The sequence below is a fragment of the Corella eumyota genome, chromosome 6, assembly GCF_963082875.1.
Source record: "Corella eumyota chromosome 6, kaCorEumy4.1, whole genome shotgun sequence".
Taxonomy (NCBI): domain Eukaryota; kingdom Metazoa; phylum Chordata; class Ascidiacea; order Phlebobranchia; family Corellidae; genus Corella; species Corella eumyota.
The window spans coordinates 11,541,853-11,558,512 of record NC_137495.1 but is presented as its reverse complement, the minus strand read 5'-3'; the positions used below and the strand labels follow the sequence as shown (position 1 = coordinate 11,558,512).

Genomic DNA, 16,660 nt, shown 5'->3' with positions numbered 1-16,660 from the left:
TGTAGAAGTCATTTTTTATCAAAATTTTTGAAAATTAATATATTTGATATAACTTCTAAGGGACGCAAGTCATTTATTTTATTTTAAATATACACGGTTAATGATAAATGTGTTGGCTCACCACATCACATTGCCTAAGACCATACCACGTTGAGTACACCCCATCTCGTCCGATCTGGGAAGTTAAGCAACGTCGGGCCCGGTTAGTACTTGGATGGGTGACCGCCTGGGAATACCGGGTGTCGTAGGCATTTTATAAGTTTTATAGCATATTAGAAAGTACTTTATGTAGAAGTCATTTTTTATCAAAATTTTTGAAAATTAATATATTTGATATAACTTCTAAGGAACGCAAGTCATTTATTTTATTTTAAATATACACGGTTAATGATAAATGTGTTGGCTCACTACATCACATTGCCTACGACCATACCACGTTGAGTACACCCCATCTCGTCCGATCTGGGAAGTTAAGCAACGTCGGGCCCGGTTAGTACTTGGATGGGTGACCGCCTGGGAATACCGGGTGTCGTAGGCATTTTATAAGTTTTTTAGCATATTAGAAAGTACCTTATGTAGAAGTCATTTTTTATCAAAATTTTTGAAAATTAATATATTTGATATAACTGCTAAGAGACGCAAGTCATTTATTTTATTTTAAATATACACGGTTAATGATAAATGTGTTGGCTCACCACATCACATTGCCTACGACCATACCACGTTGAGTACACCCCATCTCGTCCGATCTGGGAAGTTAAGCAACGTCGGGCCCGGTTAGTACTTGGATGGGTGACCGCCTGGGAATACCGGGTGTCGTAGGCATTTTATAAGTTTTATAGCATATTAGAAAGTACTTTATGTAGAAGTCATTTTTTATCAAAATTTTTGAAAACTAATATATTTGATATAATTGCTAAGCGACGCAAGTCATTTATTTTATTTTAAATATACACGGTTAATGATAAATGTGTTGGCTCACCACATCACATTGCTTACGACCATACCACGTTGAGTACACCCCATCTCGTCCGATCTGGGAAGTTAAGCAACGTCGGGCCCGGTTAGTACTTGGATGGGTGACCGCCTGGGAATACCGGGTGTCGTAGGCATTTTATAAGTTTTATAGCATATTAGAAAGTACTTTATGTAGAAGTCATTTTTTATCAAAATTTTTGAAAATTAATATATTTGATATAACTTCTAAGGGACGCAAGTCATTTATTTTATTTTAAATATACACGGTTAATGATAAATGTGTTGGCTCACCACATCACATTGCCTACGACCATACCACGTTGAGTACACCCCATCTCGTCCGATCTGGAAAGTTAAGCAACGTCGGGCCCGGTTAGTACTTGGATGGGTGACCGCCTGGGAATACCGTGTGTCGTAGGAATTTTATAAGTTTTATAACATATTAGAAAGTACTTTATGTAGAAGTCATTTTTTATCAAAATTTTTGAAAATTAATATATTTGATATAACTTCTAAGGGACGCAAGTCATTTATTTTATTTTAAATATGCACGGTTAATGATAAATGTGTTGGCTCGCCACATCACATTGCCTACGACCATACCACGTTGAGTACACCCCATCTCGTCCGATCTGGGAAGTTAAGCAACGTCGGGCCCGGTTAGTACTTGGATGGGTGACCGCCTGGGAATACCGGGTGTGGTAGGCATTTTATAAGTTTTATAGCATATTAGAAAGTACTTTATGTAGAAGTCATTTTTTATCAAAATTTTTGAAAATTAATATATTTGATATAACTTCTAAGGGACGCAAGTCATTTATTTTATTTTAAATATACACGGTTAATGATAAATGTGTTGGCTCACCACATCACATTGCCTACGACCATACCACGTTGAGTACACCCCATCTCGTCCGATCTGGGAAGTTAAGCAACGTCGGGCCCGGTTAGTACTTGGATGGGTGACCGCCTGGGAATACCGTGTGTCGTAGGAATTTTATAAGTTTTATAACATATTAGAAAGTACTTTATGTAGAAGTCATTTTTTATCAAAATTTTTGAAAATTAATATATTTGATATAACTTCTAAGGGACGCAAGTCATTTATTTTATTTTAAATATGCACGGTTAATGATAAATGTGTTGGCTCACCACATCACATTGCCTACGACCATACCACGTTGAGTACACCCCATCTCGTCCGATCTGGGAAGTTAAGCAACGTCGGGCCCGGTTAGTACTTGGATGGGTGACCGCCTGGGAATACCGGGTGTCGTAGGCATTTTATAAGTTTTTTAGCATATTAGAAAGTACCTTATGTATAAGTCATTTTTATAGAAATTTTTGAAAATTAATATATTTGATATAATTGCTAGGCGACGCAAGTCATTTATTTTATTTTAAATATACACGTTTAATGATAAATGTGTTGGCACATCACATTGCCTACGACCATACCACGTTGAGTACACCCCATCTCGTCCGATCTGGGAAGTTAAGCAACGTCGGGCCCGGTTAGTACTTGGATGGGTGACCGCCTGGGAATACCGGGTGTCGTAGGCATTTTATAAGTTTTTTAGCATATTAGAAAGTACTTTATGTAGAAGTCATTTTTTATCAAAATTTTTGAAAACTAATATATTTGATATAATTGCTAAGCGACGCAAGTCATTTATTTTATTTTAAATATACACGGTTAATGATAAATGTGTTGGCTCACCACATCACATTGCCTACGACCATACCACGTTGAGTACACCCCATCTCGTCCGATCTGGGAAGTTAAGCAACGTCGGGCCCGGTTAGTACTTGGATGGGTGACCGCCTGGGAATACCGGGTGTCGTAGGCATTTTATAAGTTTTATAACATATTAGAAAGTACTTTATGTAGAAGTCATTTTTTATCAAAATTTTTGAAAATTAATATATTTGATATAACTTCTAAGGGACGCAAGTCATTTATTTTATTTTAAATATACACGGTTAATGATAAATGTGTTGGCTCACCACATCACATTGCCTAAGACCATACCACGTTGAGTACACCCCATCTCGTCCGATCTGGGAAGTTAAGCAACGTCGGGCCCGGTTAGTACTTGGATGGGTGACCGCCTGGGAATACCGGGTGTCGTAGGCATTTTATAAGTTTTATAGCATATTAGAAAGTACTTTATGTAGAAGTCATTTTTTATCAAAATTTTTGAAAATTAATATATTTGATATAACTTCTAAGGAACGCAAGTCATTTATTTTATTTTAAATATACACGGTTAATGATAAATGTGTTGGCTCACCACATCACATTGCCTACGACCATACCATGTTGAGTACACCCCATCTCGTCCGATCTGGGAAGTTAAGCAACGTCGGGCCCGGTTAGTACTTGGATGGGTGACCGCCTGGGAATACCGGGTGTCGTAGGCATTTTATAAGTTTTTTAGCATATTAGAAAGTACCTTATGTAGAAGTCATTTTTTATCAAAATTTTTGAAAATTAATATATTTGATATAACTGCTAAGAGACGCAAGTCATTTATTTTATTTTAAATATACACGGTTAATGATAAATGTGTTGGCTCACCACATCACATTGCCTACGACCATACCACGTTGAGTACACCCCATCTCGTCCGATCTGGGAAGTTAAGCAACGTCGGGCCCGGTTAGTACTTGGATGGGTGACCGCCTGGGAATACCGGGTGTCGTAGGCATTTTATAAGTTTTATAGCATATTAGAAAGTACTTTATGTAGAAGTCATTTTTTATCAAAATTTTTGAAAACTAATATATTTGATATAATTGCTAAGCGACGCAAGTCATTTATTTTATTTTAAATATACACGGTTAATGATAAATGTGTTGGCTCACCACATCACATTGCTTACGACCATACCACGTTGAGTACACCCCATCTCGTCCGATCTGGGAAGTTAAGCAACGTCGGGCCCGGTTAGTACTTGGATGGGTGACCGCCTGGGAATACCGGGTGTCGTAGGCATTTTATAAGTTTTATAGCATATTAGAAAGTACTTTATGTAGAAGTCATTTTTTATCAAAATTTTTGAAAATTAATATATTTGATATAACTTCTAAGGAACGCAAGTCATTTATTTTATTTTAAATATACACGGTTAATGATAAATGTGTTGGCTCACCACATCACATTGCCTACGACCATACCACGTTGAGTACACCCCATCTCGTCCGATCTGGGAAATTAAGCAACGTCGGGCCCGGTTAGTACTTGGATGGGTGACCGCCTGGGAATACCGGGTGTCGTAGGCATTTTATAAGTTTTTTAGCATATTAGAAAGTACCTTATGTAGAAGTCATTTTTTATCAAAATTTTTGAAAATTAATATATTTGATATAACTGCTAAGAGACGCAAGTCATTTATTTTATTTTAAATATACACGGTTAATGATAAATGTGTTGGCTCACCACATCACATTGCCTACGACCATACCACGTTGAGTACACCCCATCTCGTCCGATCTGGGAAGTTAAGCAACGTCGGGCCCGGTTAGTACTTGGATGGGTGACCGCCTGGGAATACCGGGTGTCGTAGGCATTTTATAAGTTTTATAGCATATTAGAAAGTACTTTATGTAGAAGTCATTTTTTATCAAAATTTTTGAAAACTAATATATTTGATATAATTGCTAAGCGACGCAAGTCATTTATTTTATTTTAAATATACACGGTTAATGATAAATGTGTTGGCTCACCACATCACATTGCTTACGACCATACCACGTTGAGTACACCCCATCTCGTCCGATCTGGGAAGTTAAGCAACGTCGGGCCCGGTTAGTACTTGGATGGGTGACCGCCTGGGAATACCGGGTGTCGTAGGCATTTTATAAGTTTTATAGCATATTAGAAAGTACTTTATGTAGAAGTCATTTTTTATCAAAATTTTTGAAAATTAATATATTTGATATAACTTCTAAGGGACGCAAGTCATTTATTTTATTTTAAATATACACGGTTAATGATAAATGTGTTGGCTCACCACATCACATTGCCTACGACCATACCACGTTGAGTACACCCCATCTCGTCCGATCTGGGAAGTTAAGCAACGTCGGGCCCGGTTAGTACTTGGATGGGTGACCGCCTGGGAATACCGTGTATCGTAGGAATTTTATAAGTTTTATAACATATTAGAAAGTACTTTATGTAGAAGTCATTTTTTATCAAAATTTTTGAAAATTAATATATTTGATATAACTTCTAAGGGACGCAAGTCATTTATTTTATTTTAAATATGCACGGTTAATGATAAATGTGTTGGCTCACCACATCACATTGCCTACGACCATACCACGTTGAGTACACCCCATCTCGTCCGATCTGGGAAGTTAAGCAACGTCGGGCCCGGTTAGTACTTGGATGGGTGACCGCCTGGGAATACCGGGTGTCGTAGGCATTTTATAAGTTTTTTAGCATATTAGAAAGTACCTTATGTATAAGTCATTTTTATAGAAATTTTTGAATTGCTAGGCGATGCAAGTCATTTATTTTATTTTAAATATACATGTTTAATGATAAATGTGTTGGCACATCACATTGCCTACGACCATACCACGTTGAGTACACCCCATCTCGTCCGATCTGGGAAGTTAAGCAACGTCGGGCCCGGTTAGTACTTGGATGGGTGACCGCCTGGGAATACCGGGTGTCGTAGGCATTTTATAAGTTTTATAGCATATTAGAAAGTACTTTATGTAGAAGTCATTTTTTATCAAAATTTTTGAAAATTAATATATTTGATATAACTTCTAAGGGACGCAAGTCATTTATTTTATTTTAAATATACACGGTTAATGATAAATGTGTTGGCTCACCACATCACATTGCCTACGACCATACCACGTTGAGTACACCCCATCTCGTCCGATCTGGGAAGTTAAGCAACGTCGGGCCCGGTTAGTACTTGGATGGGTGACCGCCTGGGAATACCGGGTGTCGTAGGCATTTTATAAGTTTTATAGCATATTAGAAAGTACTTTATGTAGAAGTCATTTTTTATCAAAATTTTTGAAAACTAATATATTTGATATAATTGCTAAGCGACGCAAGTCATTTATTTTATTTTAAATATACACGGTTAATGATAAATGTGTTGGCTCACCACATCACATTGCTTACGACCATACCACGTTGAGTACACCCCATCTCGTCCGATCTGGGAAGTTAAGCAACGTCGGGCCCGGTTAGTACTTGGATGGGTGACCGCCTGGGAATACCGGGTGTCGTAGGCATTTTATAAGTTTTATAGCATATTAGAAAGTACTTTATGTAGAAGTCATTTTTTATCAAAATTTTTGAAAATTAATATATTTGATATAACTTCTAAGGGACGCAAGTCATTTATTTTATTTTAAATATACACGGTTAATGATAAATGTGTTGGCTCACCACATCACATTGCCTACGACCATACCACGTTGAGTACACCCCATCTCGTCCGATCTGGGAAGTTAAGCAACGTCGGGCCCGGTTAGTACTTGGATGGGTGACCGCCTGGGAATACCGGGTGTCGTAGGCATTTTATAAGTTTTTTAGCATATTAGAAAGTACCTTATGTATAAGTCATTTTTATAGAAATTTTTGAAAATTAATATATTTGATATAATTGCTAGGCGACGCAAGTCATTTATTTTATTTTAAATATACACGTTTAATGATAAATGTGTTGGCACATCACATTGCCTACGACCATACCACGTTGAGTACACCCCATCTCGTCCGATCTGGGAAGTTAAGCAACGTCGGGCCCGGTTAGTACTTGGATGGGTGACCGCCTGGGAATACCGGGTGTCGTAGGCATTTTATAAGTTTTATAGCATATTAGAAAGTACTTTATGTAGAAGTCATTTTTTATCAAAATTTTTGAAAACTAATATATTTGATATAATTGCTAAGCGACGCAAGTCATTTATTTTATTTTAAATATACACGGTTAATGATAAATGTGTTGGCTCACCACATCACATTGCCTACGACCATACCACGTTGAGTACACCCCATCTCGTCCGATTTGGGAAGTTAAGCAACGTCGGGCCCGGTTAGTACTTGGATGGGTGACCGCCTGGGAATACCGGGTGTCGTAGGCATTTTATAAGTTTTTTAGCATATTAGAAAGTACTTTATGTAGAAGTCATTTTTTATCAAAATTTTTGAAAACTAATATATTTGATATAATTGCTAAGCGACGCAAGTCATTTATTTTATTTTAAATATACACGGTTAATGATAAATGTGTTGGCTCACCACATCACATTGCCTACGACCATACCACGTTGAGTACACCCCATCTCGTCCGATCTGGGAAGTTAAGCAACGTCGGGCCCGGTTAGTACTTGGATGGGTGACCGCCTGGGAATACCGGGTGTCGTAGGCATTTTATAAGTTTTATAACATATTAGAAAGTACTTTATGTAGAAGTCATTTTTTATCAAAATTTTTGAAAATTAATATATTTGATATAACTTCTAAGGGACGCAAGTCATTTATTTTATTTTAAATATACACGGTTAATGATAAATGTGTTGGCTCACCACATCACATTGCTTACGACCATACCACGTTGAGTACACCCCATCTCGTCCGATCTGGGAAGTTAAGCAACGTCGGGCCCGGTTAGTACTTGGATGGGTGACCGCCTGGGAATACCGGGTGTCGTAGGCATTTTATAAGTTTTATAGCATATTAGAAAGTACTTTATGTAGAAGTCATTTTTTATCAAAATTTTTGAAAATTAATATATTTGATATAACTTCTAAGGAACGCAAGTCATTTATTTTATTTTAAATATACACGGTTAATGATAAATGTGTTGGCTCACCACATCACATTGCCTACGACCATACCACGTTGAGTACACCCCATCTCGTCCGATCTGGGAAATTAAGCAACGTCGGGCCCGGTTAGTACTTGGATGGGTGACCGCCTGGGAATACCGGGTGTCGTAGGCATTTTATAAGTTTTTTAGCATATTAGAAAGTACCTTATGTAGAAGTCATTTTTTATCAAAATTTTTGAAAATTAATATATTTGATATAACTGCTAAGAGACGCAAGTCATTTATTTTATTTTAAATATACACGGTTAATGATAAATGTGTTGGCTCACCACATCACATTGCCTACGACCATACCACGTTGAGTACACCCCATCTCGTCCGATCTGGGAAGTTAAGCAACGTCGGGCCCGGTTAGTACTTGGATGGGTGACCGCCTGGGAATACCGGGTGTCGTAGGCATTTTATAAGTTTTATAGCATATTAGAAAGTACTTTATGTAGAAGTCATTTTTTATCAAAATTTTTAAAAACTAATATATTTGATATAATTGCTAAGCGACGCAAGTCATTTATTTTATTTTAAATATACACGGTTAATGATAAATGTGTTGGCTCACCACATCACATTGCTTACGACCATACCACGTTGAGTACACCCCATCTCGTCCGATCTGGGAAGTTAAGCAACGTCGGGCCCGGTTAGTACTTGGATGGGTGACCGCCTGGGAATACCGGGTGTCGTAGGCATTTTATAAGTTTTATAGCATATTAGAAAGTACTTTATGTAGAAGTCATTTTTTATCAAAATTTTTGAAAATTAATATATTTGATATAACTTCTAAGGGACGCAAGTCATTTATTTTATTTTAAATATACACGGTTAATGATAAATGTGTTGGCTCACCACATCACATTGCCTACGACCATACCACGTTGAGTACACCCCATCTCGTCCGATCTGGGAAGTTAAGCAACGTCGGGCCCGGTTAGTACTTGGATGGGTGACCGCCTGGGAATACCGTGTATCGTAGGAATTTTATAAGTTTTATAACATATTAGAAAGTACTTTATGTAGAAGTCATTTTTTATCAAAATTTTTGAAAATTAATATATTTGATATAACTTCTAAGGGACGCAAGTCATTTATTTTATTTTAAATATGCACGGTTAATGATAAATGTGTTGGCTCACCACATCACATTGCCTACGACCATACCACGTTGAGTACACCCCATCTCGTCCGATCTGGGAAGTTAAGCAACGTCGGGCCCGGTTAGTACTTGGATGGGTGACCGCCTGGGAATACCGGGTGTCGTAGGCATTTTATAAGTTTTTTAGCATATTAGAAAGTACCTTATGTATAAGTCATTTTTATAGAAATTTTTGAAAATTAATATATTTGATATAATTGCTAGGCGATGCAAGTCATTTATTTTATTTTAAATATACATGTTTAATGATAAATGTGTTGGCACATCACATTGCCTACGACCATACCACGTTGAGTACACCCCATCTCGTCCGATCTGGGAAGTTAAGCAACGTCGGGCCCGGTTAGTACTTGGATGGGTGACCGCCTGGGAATACCGGGTGTCGTAGGCATTTTATAAGTTTTATAGCATATTAGAAAGTACTTTATGTAGAAGTCATTTTTTATCAAAATTTTTGAAAATTAATATATTTGATATAACTTCTAAGGGACGCAAGTCATTTATTTTATTTTAAATATACACGGTTAATGATAAATGTGTTGGCTCACCACATCACATTGCCTACGACCATACCACGTTGAGTACACCCCATCTCGTCCGATCTGGGAAGTTAAGCAACGTCGGGCCCGGTTAGTACTTGGATGGGTGACCGCCTGGGAATACCGGGTGTCGTAGGCATTTTATAAGTTTTATAGCATATTAGAAAGTACTTTATGTAGAAGTCATTTTTTATCAAAATTTTTGAAAACTAATATATTTGATATAATTGCTAAGCGACGCAAGTCATTTATTTTATTTTAAATATACACGGTTAATGATAAATGTGTTGGCTCACCACATCACATTGCTTACGACCATACCACGTTGAGTACACCCCATCTCGTCCGATCTGGGAAGTTAAGCAACGTCGGGCCCGGTTAGTACTTGGATGGGTGACCGCCTGGGAATACCGGGTGTCGTAGGCATTTTATAAGTTTTATAGCATATTAGAAAGTACTTTATGTAGAAGTCATTTTTTATCAAAATTTTTGAAAATTAATATATTTGATATAACTTCTAAGGGACGCAAGTCATTTATTTTATTTTAAATATACACGGTTAATGATAAATGTGTTGGCTCACCACATCACATTGCCTACGACCATACCACGTTGAGTACACCCCATCTCGTCCGATCTGGGAAGTTAAGCAACGTCGGGCCCGGTTAGTACTTGGATGGGTGACCGCCTGGGAATACCGGGTGTCGTAGGCATTTTATAAGTTTTTTAGCATATTAGAAAGTACCTTATGTATAAGTCATTTTTATAGAAATTTTTGAAAATTAATATATTTGATATAATTGCTAGGCGACGCAAGTCATTTATTTTATTTTAAATATACACGTTTAATGATAAATGTGTTGGCACATCACATTGCCTACGACCATACCACGTTGAGTACACCCCATCTCGTCCGATCTGGGAAGTTAAGCAACGTCGGGCCCGGTTAGTACTTGGATGGGTGACCGCCTGGGAATACCGGGTGTCGTAGGCATTTTATAAGTTTTATAGCATATTAGAAAGTACTTTATGTAGAAGTCATTTTTTATCAAAATTTTTGAAAACTAATATATTTGATATAATTGCTAAGCGACGCAAGTCATTTATTTTATTTTAAATATACACGGTTAATGATAAATGTGTTGGCTCACCACATCACATTGCCTACGACCATACCACGTTGAGTACACCCCATCTCGTCCGATTTGGGAAGTTAAGCAACGTCGGGCCCGGTTAGTACTTGGATGGGTGACCGCCTGGGAATACCGGGTGTCGTAGGCATTTTATAAGTTTTTTAGCATATTAGAAAGTACTTTATGTAGAAGTCATTTTTTATCAAAATTTTTGAAAACTAATATATTTGATATAATTGCTAAGCGACGCAAGTCATTTATTTTATTTTAAATATACACGGTTAATGATAAATGTGTTGGCTCACCACATCACATTGCCTACGACCATACCACGTTGAGTACACCCCATCTCGTCCGATCTGGGAAGTTAAGCAACGTCGGGCCCGGTTAGTACTTGGATGGGTGACCGCCTGGGAATACCGGGTGTCGTAGGCATTTTATAAGTTTTATAACATATTAGAAAGTACTTTATGTAGAAGTCATTTTTTATCAAAATTTTTGAAAATTAATATATTTGATATAACTTCTAAGGGACGCAAGTCATTTATTTTATTTTAAATATACACGGTTAATGATAAATGTGTTGGCTCACCACATCACATTGCCTAAGACCATACCACGTTGAGTACACCCCATCTCGTCCGATCTGGGAAGTTAAGCAACGTCGGGCCCGGTTAGTACTTGGATGGGTGACCGCCTGGGAATACCGGGTGTCGTAGGCATTTTATAAGTTTTTTAGCATATTAGAAAGTACCTTATGTAGAAGTCATTTTTTATCAAAATTTTTGAAAATTAATATATTTGATATAACTGCTAAGAGACGCAAGTCATTTATTTTATTTTAAATATACACGGTTAATGATAAATGTGTTGGCTCACCACATCACATTGCCTACGACCATACCACGTTGAGTACACCCCATCTCGTCCGATCTGGGAAGTTAAGCAACGTCGGGCCCGGTTAGTACTTGGATGGGTGACCGCCTGGGAATACCGGGTGTCGTAGGCATTTTATAAGTTTTATAGCATATTAGAAAGTACTTTATGTAGAAGTCATTTTTTATCAAAATTTTTGAAAACTAATATATTTGATATAATTGCTAAGCGACGCAAGTCATTTATTTTATTTTAAATATACACGGTTAATGATAAATGTGTTGGCTCACCACATCACATTGCTTACGACCATACCACGTTGAGTACACCCCATCTCGTCCGATCTGGGAAGTTAAGCAACGTCGGGCCCGGTTAGTACTTGGATGGGTGACCGCCTGGGAATACCGGGTGTCGTAGGCATTTTATAAGTTTTATAGCATATTAGAAAGTACTTTATGTAGAAGTCATTTTTTATCAAAATTTTTGAAAATTAATATATTTGATATAACTTCTAAGGGACGCAAGTCATTTATTTTATTTTAAATATACACGGTTAATGATAAATGTGTTGGCTCACCACATCACATTGCCTACGACCATACCACGTTGAGTACACCCCATCTCGTCCGATCTGGGAAGTTAAGCAACGTCGGGCCCGGTTAGTACTTGGATGGGTGACCGCCTGGGAATACCGGGTGTCGTAGGCATTTTATAAGTTTTTTAGCATATTAGAAAGTACCTTATGTATAAGTCATTTTTATAGAAATTTTTGAAAATTAATATATTTGATATAATTGCTAGGCGACGCAAGTCATTTATTTTATTTTAAATATACACGTTTAATGATAAATGTGTTGGCACATCACATTGCCTACGACCATACCACGTTGAGTACACCCCATCTCGTCCGATCTGGGAAGTTAAGCAACGTCGGGCCCGGTTAGTACTTGGATGGGTGACCGCCTGGGAATACCGGGTGTCGTAGGCATTTTATAAGTTTTATAGCATATTAGAAAGTACTTTATGTAGAAGTCATTTTTTATCAAAATTTTTGAAAACTAATATATTTGATATAATTGCTAAGCGACGCAAGTCATTTATTTTATTTTAAATATACACGGTTAATGATAAATGTGTTGGCTCACCACATCACATTGCCTACGACCATACCACGTTGAGTACACCCCATCTCGTCCGATCTGGGAAGTTAAGCAACGTCGGGCCCGGTTAGTACTTGGATGGGTGACCGCCTGGGAATACCGGGTGTCGTAGGCATTTTATAAGTTTTTTAGCATATTAGAAAGTACCTTATGTATAAGTCATTTTTATAGAAATTTTTGAAAATTAATATATTTGATATAATTGCTAGGCGACGCAAGTCATTTATTTTATTTTAAATATACACGTTTAATGATAAATGTGTTGGCACATCACATTGCCTACGACCATACCACGTTGAGTACACCCCATCTCGTCCGATTTGGGAAGTTAAGCAACGTCGGGCCCGGTTAGTACTTGGATGGGTGACCGCCTGGGAATACCGGGTGTCGTAGGCATTTTATAAGTTTTTTAGCATATTAGAAAGTACCTTATGTAGAAGTCAATTTTTATCAAAATTTTTGAAAATTAATATATTTGATATAACTGCTAAGAGACGCAAGTCATTTATTTTATTTTAAATATACACGGTTAATGATAAATGTGTTGGCTCACCACATCACATTGCCTACGACCATACCACGTTGAGTACACCCCATCTCGTCCGATCTGGGAAGTTAAGCAACGTCGGGCCCGGTTAGTACTTGGATGGGTGACCGCCTGGGAATACCGGGTGTCGTAGGCATTTTATAAGTTTTTTAGCATATTAGAAAGTACTTTATGTAGAAGTCATTTTTTATCAAAATTTTTGAAAACTAATATATTTGATATAATTGCTAAGCGACGCAAGTCATTTATTTTATTTTAAATATACACGGTTAATGATAAATGTGTTGGCTCACCACATCACATTGCCTACGACCATACCACGTTGAGTACACCCCATCTCGTCCGATCTGGGAAGTTAAGCAACGTCGGGCCCGGTTAGTACTTGGATGGGTGACCGCCTGGGAATACCGTGTGACGTAGGAATTTTATAAGTTTTATAACATATTAGAAAGTACTTTATGTAGAAGTCATTTTTTATCAAAATTTTTGAAAATTAATATATTTGATATAACTTCTAAGGGACGCAAGTCATTTATTTTATTTTAAATATGCACGGTTAATGATAAATGTGTTGGCTCACCACATCACATTGCCTACGACCATACCACGTTGAGTACACCCCATCTCGTCCGATCTGGGAAGTTAAGCAACGTCGGGCCCGGTTAGTACTTGGATGGGTGACCGCCTGGGAATACCGGGTGTCGTAGGCATTTTATAAGTTTTATAGCATATTAGAAAGTACTTTATGTAGAAGTCATTTTTTATCAAAATTTTTGAAAATTAATATATTTGATATAACTTCTAAGGGACGCAAGTCATTTATTTTATTTTAAATATGCACGGTTAATGATAAATGTGTTGGCTCACCACATCACATTGCCTACGACCATACCACGTTGAGTACACCCCATCTCGTCCGATCTGGGAAGTTAAGCAACGTCGGGCCCGGTTAGTACTTGGATGGGTGACCGCCTGGGAATACCGTGTGTCGTAGGAATTTTATAAGTTTTATAACATATTAGAAAGTACTTTATGTAGAAGTCATTTTTTATCAAAATTTTTGAAAATTAATATATTTGATATAACTTCTAAGGGACGCAAGTCATTTATTTTATTTTAAATATGCACGGTTAATGATAAATGTGTTGGCTCACCACATCACATTGCCTACGACCATACCACGTTGAGTACACCCCATCTCGTCCGATCTGGGAAGTTAAGCAACGTCGGGCCCGGTTAGTACTTGGATGGGTGACCGCCTGGGAATACCGGGTGTCGTAGGCATTTTATAAGTTTTTTAGCATATTAGAAAGTACCTTATGTATAAGTCATTTTTATAGAAATTTTTGAAAATTAATATATTTGATATAATTGCTAGGCGACGCAAGTCATTTATTTTATTTTAAATATACATGTTTAATGATAAATGTGTTGGCACATCACATTGCCTACGACCATACCACGTTGAGTACACCCCATCTCGTCCGATCTGGGAAGTTAAGCAACGTCGGGCCCGGTTAGTACTTGGATGGGTGACCGCCTGGGAATACCGGGTGTCGTAGGCATTTTATAAGTTTTATAGCATATTAGAAAGTACTTTATGTAGAAGTCATTTTTTATCAAAATTTTTGAAAACTAATATATTTGATATAATTGCTAAGCGACGCAAGTCATTTATTTTATTTTAAATATACACGGTTAATGATAAATGTGTTGGCTCACCACATCACATTGCCTACGACCATACCACGTTGAGTACACCCCATCTCGTCCGATCTGGGAAGTTAAGCAACGTCGGGCCCGGTTAGTACTTGGATGGGTGACCGCCTGGGAATACCGGGTGTCGAAGGCATTTTATAAGTTTTTTAGCATATTAGAAAGTACTTTATGTAGAAGTCATTTTTTATCAAAATTTTTGAAAACTAATATATTTGATATAATTGCTAAGCGACGCAAGTCATTTATTTTATTTTAAATATACACGGTTAATGATAAATGTGTTGGCTCACCACATCACATTGCCTACGACCATACCACGTTGAGTACACCCCATCTCGTCCGATCTGGGAAGTTAAGCAACGTCGGGCCCGGTTAGTACTTGGATGGGTGACCGCCTGGGAATACCGGGTGTCGTAGGCATTTTATAAGTTTTATAACATATTAGAAAGTACTTTATGTAGAAGTCATTTTTTATCAAAATTTTTGAAAATTAATATATTTGATATAACTTCTAAGGGACGCAAGTCATTTATTTTATTTTAAATATACACGGTTAATGATAAATGTGTTGGCTCACCACATCACATTGCCTAAGACCATACCACGTTGAGTACACCCCATCTCGTCCGATCTGGGAAGTTAAGCAACGTCGGGCCCGGTTAGTACTTGGATGGGTGACCGCCTGGGAATACCGGGTGTCGTAGGCATTTTATAAGTTTTATAGCATATTAGAAAGTACTTTATGTAGAAGTCATTTTTTATCAAAATTTTTGAAAACTAATATATTTGATATAATTGCTAAGCGACGCAAGTCATTTATTTTATTTTAAATATACACGGTTAATGATAAATGTGTTGGCTCACCACATCACATTGCTTACGACCATACCACGTTGAGTACACCCCATCTCGTCCGATCTGGGAAGTTAAGCAACGTCGGGCCCGGTTAGTACTTGGATGGGTGACCGCCTGGGAATACCGGGTGTCGTAGGCATTTTATAAGTTTTATAGCATATTAGAAAGTACTTTATGTAGAAGTCATTTTTTATCAAAATTTTTGAAAATTAATATATTTGATATAACTTCTAAGGGACGCAAGTCATTTATTTTATTTTAAATATACACGGTTAATGATAAATGTGTTGGCTCACCACATCACATTGCCTACGACCATACCACGTTGAGTACACCCCATCTCGTCCGATCTGGGAAGTTAAGCAACGTCGGGCCCGGTTAGTACTTGGATGGGTGACCGCCTGGGAATACCGTGTGTCGTAGGAATTTTATAAGTTTTATAACATATTAGAAAGTACTTTATGTAGAAGTCATTTTTTATCAAAATTTTTGAAAATTAATATATTTGATATAACTTCTAAGGGACGCAAGTCATTTATTTTATTTTAAATATGCACGGTTAATGATAAATGTGTTGGCTCACCACATCACATTGCCTACGACCATACCACGTTGAGTACACCCCATCTCGTCCGATCTGGGAAGTTAAGCAACGTCGGGCCCGGTTAGTACTTGGATGGGTGACCGCCTGGGAATACCGGGTGTCGTAGGCATTTTATAAGTTTTTTAGCATATTAGAAAGTACCTTATGTATAAGTCATTTTTATAGAAATTTTTGAAAATTAATATATTTGATATAATTGCTAGGCGACGCAAGTCATTTATTTTATT

General features: G+C 37.4%; 58 non-coding genes across 58 annotated transcripts; all 58 read left to right on the top strand.

Annotated features, from left to right (window-relative positions):
• The first annotated feature begins 132 nt into the window (after window positions 1-132).
• On the top strand, window positions 133-251 carry LOC145756753 (5S ribosomal RNA). Its single transcript, XR_014284855.1, has one exon. It is a non-coding gene; the product is annotated as a 5S ribosomal RNA (ribosomal RNA).
• Window positions 252-419: 168 nt separating this feature from the next.
• Window positions 420-538, top strand: LOC145758366 (5S ribosomal RNA). Its single transcript, XR_014286334.1, has one exon. It is a non-coding gene; the product is annotated as a 5S ribosomal RNA (ribosomal RNA).
• Window positions 539-706: 168 nt separating this feature from the next.
• Window positions 707-825, top strand: LOC145758365 (5S ribosomal RNA). The gene has a single exon (XR_014286333.1). It is a non-coding gene; the product is annotated as a 5S ribosomal RNA (ribosomal RNA).
• A 168-nt stretch (window positions 826-993) lies between these two features.
• Window positions 994-1,112, top strand: LOC145756329 (5S ribosomal RNA). The gene has a single exon (XR_014284455.1). It is a non-coding gene; the product is annotated as a 5S ribosomal RNA (ribosomal RNA).
• A 168-nt stretch (window positions 1,113-1,280) lies between these two features.
• On the top strand, window positions 1,281-1,399 carry LOC145757123 (5S ribosomal RNA). The gene has a single exon (XR_014285205.1). It is a non-coding gene; the product is annotated as a 5S ribosomal RNA (ribosomal RNA).
• A 168-nt stretch (window positions 1,400-1,567) lies between these two features.
• On the top strand, window positions 1,568-1,686 carry LOC145756633 (5S ribosomal RNA). Its single transcript, XR_014284742.1, has one exon. It is a non-coding gene; the product is annotated as a 5S ribosomal RNA (ribosomal RNA).
• A 168-nt stretch (window positions 1,687-1,854) lies between these two features.
• LOC145757003 (5S ribosomal RNA) lies at window positions 1,855-1,973 on the top strand. The gene has a single exon (XR_014285093.1). It is a non-coding gene; the product is annotated as a 5S ribosomal RNA (ribosomal RNA).
• Window positions 1,974-2,141: 168 nt separating this feature from the next.
• On the top strand, window positions 2,142-2,260 carry LOC145758364 (5S ribosomal RNA). Its single transcript, XR_014286332.1, has one exon. It is a non-coding gene; the product is annotated as a 5S ribosomal RNA (ribosomal RNA).
• Window positions 2,261-2,422: 162 nt separating this feature from the next.
• Window positions 2,423-2,541, top strand: LOC145758363 (5S ribosomal RNA). The gene has a single exon (XR_014286331.1). It is a non-coding gene; the product is annotated as a 5S ribosomal RNA (ribosomal RNA).
• A 168-nt stretch (window positions 2,542-2,709) lies between these two features.
• LOC145758361 (5S ribosomal RNA) lies at window positions 2,710-2,828 on the top strand. The gene has a single exon (XR_014286329.1). It is a non-coding gene; the product is annotated as a 5S ribosomal RNA (ribosomal RNA).
• A 168-nt stretch (window positions 2,829-2,996) lies between these two features.
• Window positions 2,997-3,115, top strand: LOC145756751 (5S ribosomal RNA). Its single transcript, XR_014284853.1, has one exon. It is a non-coding gene; the product is annotated as a 5S ribosomal RNA (ribosomal RNA).
• A 168-nt stretch (window positions 3,116-3,283) lies between these two features.
• On the top strand, window positions 3,284-3,402 carry LOC145756385 (5S ribosomal RNA). The gene has a single exon (XR_014284508.1). It is a non-coding gene; the product is annotated as a 5S ribosomal RNA (ribosomal RNA).
• Window positions 3,403-3,570: 168 nt separating this feature from the next.
• Window positions 3,571-3,689, top strand: LOC145758360 (5S ribosomal RNA). Its single transcript, XR_014286328.1, has one exon. It is a non-coding gene; the product is annotated as a 5S ribosomal RNA (ribosomal RNA).
• Window positions 3,690-3,857: 168 nt separating this feature from the next.
• On the top strand, window positions 3,858-3,976 carry LOC145756327 (5S ribosomal RNA). Its single transcript, XR_014284453.1, has one exon. It is a non-coding gene; the product is annotated as a 5S ribosomal RNA (ribosomal RNA).
• A 168-nt stretch (window positions 3,977-4,144) lies between these two features.
• LOC145756561 (5S ribosomal RNA) lies at window positions 4,145-4,263 on the top strand. The gene has a single exon (XR_014284673.1). It is a non-coding gene; the product is annotated as a 5S ribosomal RNA (ribosomal RNA).
• Window positions 4,264-4,431: 168 nt separating this feature from the next.
• On the top strand, window positions 4,432-4,550 carry LOC145758359 (5S ribosomal RNA). Its single transcript, XR_014286327.1, has one exon. It is a non-coding gene; the product is annotated as a 5S ribosomal RNA (ribosomal RNA).
• A 168-nt stretch (window positions 4,551-4,718) lies between these two features.
• LOC145756326 (5S ribosomal RNA) lies at window positions 4,719-4,837 on the top strand. Its single transcript, XR_014284452.1, has one exon. It is a non-coding gene; the product is annotated as a 5S ribosomal RNA (ribosomal RNA).
• A 168-nt stretch (window positions 4,838-5,005) lies between these two features.
• LOC145757119 (5S ribosomal RNA) lies at window positions 5,006-5,124 on the top strand. The gene has a single exon (XR_014285201.1). It is a non-coding gene; the product is annotated as a 5S ribosomal RNA (ribosomal RNA).
• Window positions 5,125-5,292: 168 nt separating this feature from the next.
• On the top strand, window positions 5,293-5,411 carry LOC145758358 (5S ribosomal RNA). Its single transcript, XR_014286326.1, has one exon. It is a non-coding gene; the product is annotated as a 5S ribosomal RNA (ribosomal RNA).
• A 142-nt stretch (window positions 5,412-5,553) lies between these two features.
• LOC145758357 (5S ribosomal RNA) lies at window positions 5,554-5,672 on the top strand. The gene has a single exon (XR_014286325.1). It is a non-coding gene; the product is annotated as a 5S ribosomal RNA (ribosomal RNA).
• Window positions 5,673-5,840: 168 nt separating this feature from the next.
• LOC145758356 (5S ribosomal RNA) lies at window positions 5,841-5,959 on the top strand. The gene has a single exon (XR_014286324.1). It is a non-coding gene; the product is annotated as a 5S ribosomal RNA (ribosomal RNA).
• A 168-nt stretch (window positions 5,960-6,127) lies between these two features.
• On the top strand, window positions 6,128-6,246 carry LOC145756325 (5S ribosomal RNA). Its single transcript, XR_014284451.1, has one exon. It is a non-coding gene; the product is annotated as a 5S ribosomal RNA (ribosomal RNA).
• A 168-nt stretch (window positions 6,247-6,414) lies between these two features.
• On the top strand, window positions 6,415-6,533 carry LOC145758355 (5S ribosomal RNA). Its single transcript, XR_014286323.1, has one exon. It is a non-coding gene; the product is annotated as a 5S ribosomal RNA (ribosomal RNA).
• A 162-nt stretch (window positions 6,534-6,695) lies between these two features.
• On the top strand, window positions 6,696-6,814 carry LOC145758354 (5S ribosomal RNA). The gene has a single exon (XR_014286322.1). It is a non-coding gene; the product is annotated as a 5S ribosomal RNA (ribosomal RNA).
• A 168-nt stretch (window positions 6,815-6,982) lies between these two features.
• On the top strand, window positions 6,983-7,101 carry LOC145756464 (5S ribosomal RNA). Its single transcript, XR_014284582.1, has one exon. It is a non-coding gene; the product is annotated as a 5S ribosomal RNA (ribosomal RNA).
• Window positions 7,102-7,269: 168 nt separating this feature from the next.
• Window positions 7,270-7,388, top strand: LOC145758353 (5S ribosomal RNA). The gene has a single exon (XR_014286321.1). It is a non-coding gene; the product is annotated as a 5S ribosomal RNA (ribosomal RNA).
• A 168-nt stretch (window positions 7,389-7,556) lies between these two features.
• LOC145756324 (5S ribosomal RNA) lies at window positions 7,557-7,675 on the top strand. The gene has a single exon (XR_014284450.1). It is a non-coding gene; the product is annotated as a 5S ribosomal RNA (ribosomal RNA).
• A 168-nt stretch (window positions 7,676-7,843) lies between these two features.
• On the top strand, window positions 7,844-7,962 carry LOC145756560 (5S ribosomal RNA). The gene has a single exon (XR_014284672.1). It is a non-coding gene; the product is annotated as a 5S ribosomal RNA (ribosomal RNA).
• A 168-nt stretch (window positions 7,963-8,130) lies between these two features.
• Window positions 8,131-8,249, top strand: LOC145758352 (5S ribosomal RNA). Its single transcript, XR_014286320.1, has one exon. It is a non-coding gene; the product is annotated as a 5S ribosomal RNA (ribosomal RNA).
• Window positions 8,250-8,417: 168 nt separating this feature from the next.
• On the top strand, window positions 8,418-8,536 carry LOC145756323 (5S ribosomal RNA). The gene has a single exon (XR_014284449.1). It is a non-coding gene; the product is annotated as a 5S ribosomal RNA (ribosomal RNA).
• A 168-nt stretch (window positions 8,537-8,704) lies between these two features.
• On the top strand, window positions 8,705-8,823 carry LOC145757117 (5S ribosomal RNA). The gene has a single exon (XR_014285199.1). It is a non-coding gene; the product is annotated as a 5S ribosomal RNA (ribosomal RNA).
• A 168-nt stretch (window positions 8,824-8,991) lies between these two features.
• Window positions 8,992-9,110, top strand: LOC145758350 (5S ribosomal RNA). The gene has a single exon (XR_014286318.1). It is a non-coding gene; the product is annotated as a 5S ribosomal RNA (ribosomal RNA).
• A 162-nt stretch (window positions 9,111-9,272) lies between these two features.
• On the top strand, window positions 9,273-9,391 carry LOC145758349 (5S ribosomal RNA). Its single transcript, XR_014286317.1, has one exon. It is a non-coding gene; the product is annotated as a 5S ribosomal RNA (ribosomal RNA).
• Window positions 9,392-9,559: 168 nt separating this feature from the next.
• LOC145758348 (5S ribosomal RNA) lies at window positions 9,560-9,678 on the top strand. Its single transcript, XR_014286316.1, has one exon. It is a non-coding gene; the product is annotated as a 5S ribosomal RNA (ribosomal RNA).
• Window positions 9,679-9,846: 168 nt separating this feature from the next.
• Window positions 9,847-9,965, top strand: LOC145756322 (5S ribosomal RNA). The gene has a single exon (XR_014284448.1). It is a non-coding gene; the product is annotated as a 5S ribosomal RNA (ribosomal RNA).
• A 168-nt stretch (window positions 9,966-10,133) lies between these two features.
• LOC145758347 (5S ribosomal RNA) lies at window positions 10,134-10,252 on the top strand. Its single transcript, XR_014286315.1, has one exon. It is a non-coding gene; the product is annotated as a 5S ribosomal RNA (ribosomal RNA).
• Window positions 10,253-10,414: 162 nt separating this feature from the next.
• LOC145758346 (5S ribosomal RNA) lies at window positions 10,415-10,533 on the top strand. The gene has a single exon (XR_014286314.1). It is a non-coding gene; the product is annotated as a 5S ribosomal RNA (ribosomal RNA).
• Window positions 10,534-10,701: 168 nt separating this feature from the next.
• On the top strand, window positions 10,702-10,820 carry LOC145756462 (5S ribosomal RNA). The gene has a single exon (XR_014284581.1). It is a non-coding gene; the product is annotated as a 5S ribosomal RNA (ribosomal RNA).
• A 168-nt stretch (window positions 10,821-10,988) lies between these two features.
• On the top strand, window positions 10,989-11,107 carry LOC145758345 (5S ribosomal RNA). Its single transcript, XR_014286313.1, has one exon. It is a non-coding gene; the product is annotated as a 5S ribosomal RNA (ribosomal RNA).
• Window positions 11,108-11,275: 168 nt separating this feature from the next.
• On the top strand, window positions 11,276-11,394 carry LOC145756750 (5S ribosomal RNA). The gene has a single exon (XR_014284852.1). It is a non-coding gene; the product is annotated as a 5S ribosomal RNA (ribosomal RNA).
• Window positions 11,395-11,562: 168 nt separating this feature from the next.
• LOC145758343 (5S ribosomal RNA) lies at window positions 11,563-11,681 on the top strand. Its single transcript, XR_014286312.1, has one exon. It is a non-coding gene; the product is annotated as a 5S ribosomal RNA (ribosomal RNA).
• A 168-nt stretch (window positions 11,682-11,849) lies between these two features.
• Window positions 11,850-11,968, top strand: LOC145756321 (5S ribosomal RNA). Its single transcript, XR_014284447.1, has one exon. It is a non-coding gene; the product is annotated as a 5S ribosomal RNA (ribosomal RNA).
• Window positions 11,969-12,136: 168 nt separating this feature from the next.
• LOC145758342 (5S ribosomal RNA) lies at window positions 12,137-12,255 on the top strand. The gene has a single exon (XR_014286311.1). It is a non-coding gene; the product is annotated as a 5S ribosomal RNA (ribosomal RNA).
• Window positions 12,256-12,417: 162 nt separating this feature from the next.
• Window positions 12,418-12,536, top strand: LOC145758341 (5S ribosomal RNA). The gene has a single exon (XR_014286310.1). It is a non-coding gene; the product is annotated as a 5S ribosomal RNA (ribosomal RNA).
• Window positions 12,537-12,704: 168 nt separating this feature from the next.
• LOC145758340 (5S ribosomal RNA) lies at window positions 12,705-12,823 on the top strand. The gene has a single exon (XR_014286309.1). It is a non-coding gene; the product is annotated as a 5S ribosomal RNA (ribosomal RNA).
• A 162-nt stretch (window positions 12,824-12,985) lies between these two features.
• Window positions 12,986-13,104, top strand: LOC145756461 (5S ribosomal RNA). Its single transcript, XR_014284580.1, has one exon. It is a non-coding gene; the product is annotated as a 5S ribosomal RNA (ribosomal RNA).
• A 168-nt stretch (window positions 13,105-13,272) lies between these two features.
• LOC145758338 (5S ribosomal RNA) lies at window positions 13,273-13,391 on the top strand. The gene has a single exon (XR_014286307.1). It is a non-coding gene; the product is annotated as a 5S ribosomal RNA (ribosomal RNA).
• Window positions 13,392-13,559: 168 nt separating this feature from the next.
• On the top strand, window positions 13,560-13,678 carry LOC145757139 (5S ribosomal RNA). The gene has a single exon (XR_014285220.1). It is a non-coding gene; the product is annotated as a 5S ribosomal RNA (ribosomal RNA).
• A 168-nt stretch (window positions 13,679-13,846) lies between these two features.
• LOC145758337 (5S ribosomal RNA) lies at window positions 13,847-13,965 on the top strand. The gene has a single exon (XR_014286306.1). It is a non-coding gene; the product is annotated as a 5S ribosomal RNA (ribosomal RNA).
• A 168-nt stretch (window positions 13,966-14,133) lies between these two features.
• Window positions 14,134-14,252, top strand: LOC145757002 (5S ribosomal RNA). The gene has a single exon (XR_014285092.1). It is a non-coding gene; the product is annotated as a 5S ribosomal RNA (ribosomal RNA).
• Window positions 14,253-14,420: 168 nt separating this feature from the next.
• Window positions 14,421-14,539, top strand: LOC145758336 (5S ribosomal RNA). Its single transcript, XR_014286305.1, has one exon. It is a non-coding gene; the product is annotated as a 5S ribosomal RNA (ribosomal RNA).
• A 162-nt stretch (window positions 14,540-14,701) lies between these two features.
• Window positions 14,702-14,820, top strand: LOC145758335 (5S ribosomal RNA). The gene has a single exon (XR_014286304.1). It is a non-coding gene; the product is annotated as a 5S ribosomal RNA (ribosomal RNA).
• A 168-nt stretch (window positions 14,821-14,988) lies between these two features.
• LOC145756609 (5S ribosomal RNA) lies at window positions 14,989-15,107 on the top strand. The gene has a single exon (XR_014284719.1). It is a non-coding gene; the product is annotated as a 5S ribosomal RNA (ribosomal RNA).
• A 168-nt stretch (window positions 15,108-15,275) lies between these two features.
• On the top strand, window positions 15,276-15,394 carry LOC145758334 (5S ribosomal RNA). Its single transcript, XR_014286303.1, has one exon. It is a non-coding gene; the product is annotated as a 5S ribosomal RNA (ribosomal RNA).
• A 168-nt stretch (window positions 15,395-15,562) lies between these two features.
• On the top strand, window positions 15,563-15,681 carry LOC145756748 (5S ribosomal RNA). The gene has a single exon (XR_014284851.1). It is a non-coding gene; the product is annotated as a 5S ribosomal RNA (ribosomal RNA).
• A 168-nt stretch (window positions 15,682-15,849) lies between these two features.
• On the top strand, window positions 15,850-15,968 carry LOC145756319 (5S ribosomal RNA). The gene has a single exon (XR_014284446.1). It is a non-coding gene; the product is annotated as a 5S ribosomal RNA (ribosomal RNA).
• Window positions 15,969-16,136: 168 nt separating this feature from the next.
• Window positions 16,137-16,255, top strand: LOC145757001 (5S ribosomal RNA). Its single transcript, XR_014285091.1, has one exon. It is a non-coding gene; the product is annotated as a 5S ribosomal RNA (ribosomal RNA).
• A 168-nt stretch (window positions 16,256-16,423) lies between these two features.
• Window positions 16,424-16,542, top strand: LOC145758333 (5S ribosomal RNA). Its single transcript, XR_014286302.1, has one exon. It is a non-coding gene; the product is annotated as a 5S ribosomal RNA (ribosomal RNA).
• The last annotated feature ends 118 nt before the right edge of the window (window positions 16,543-16,660 follow it).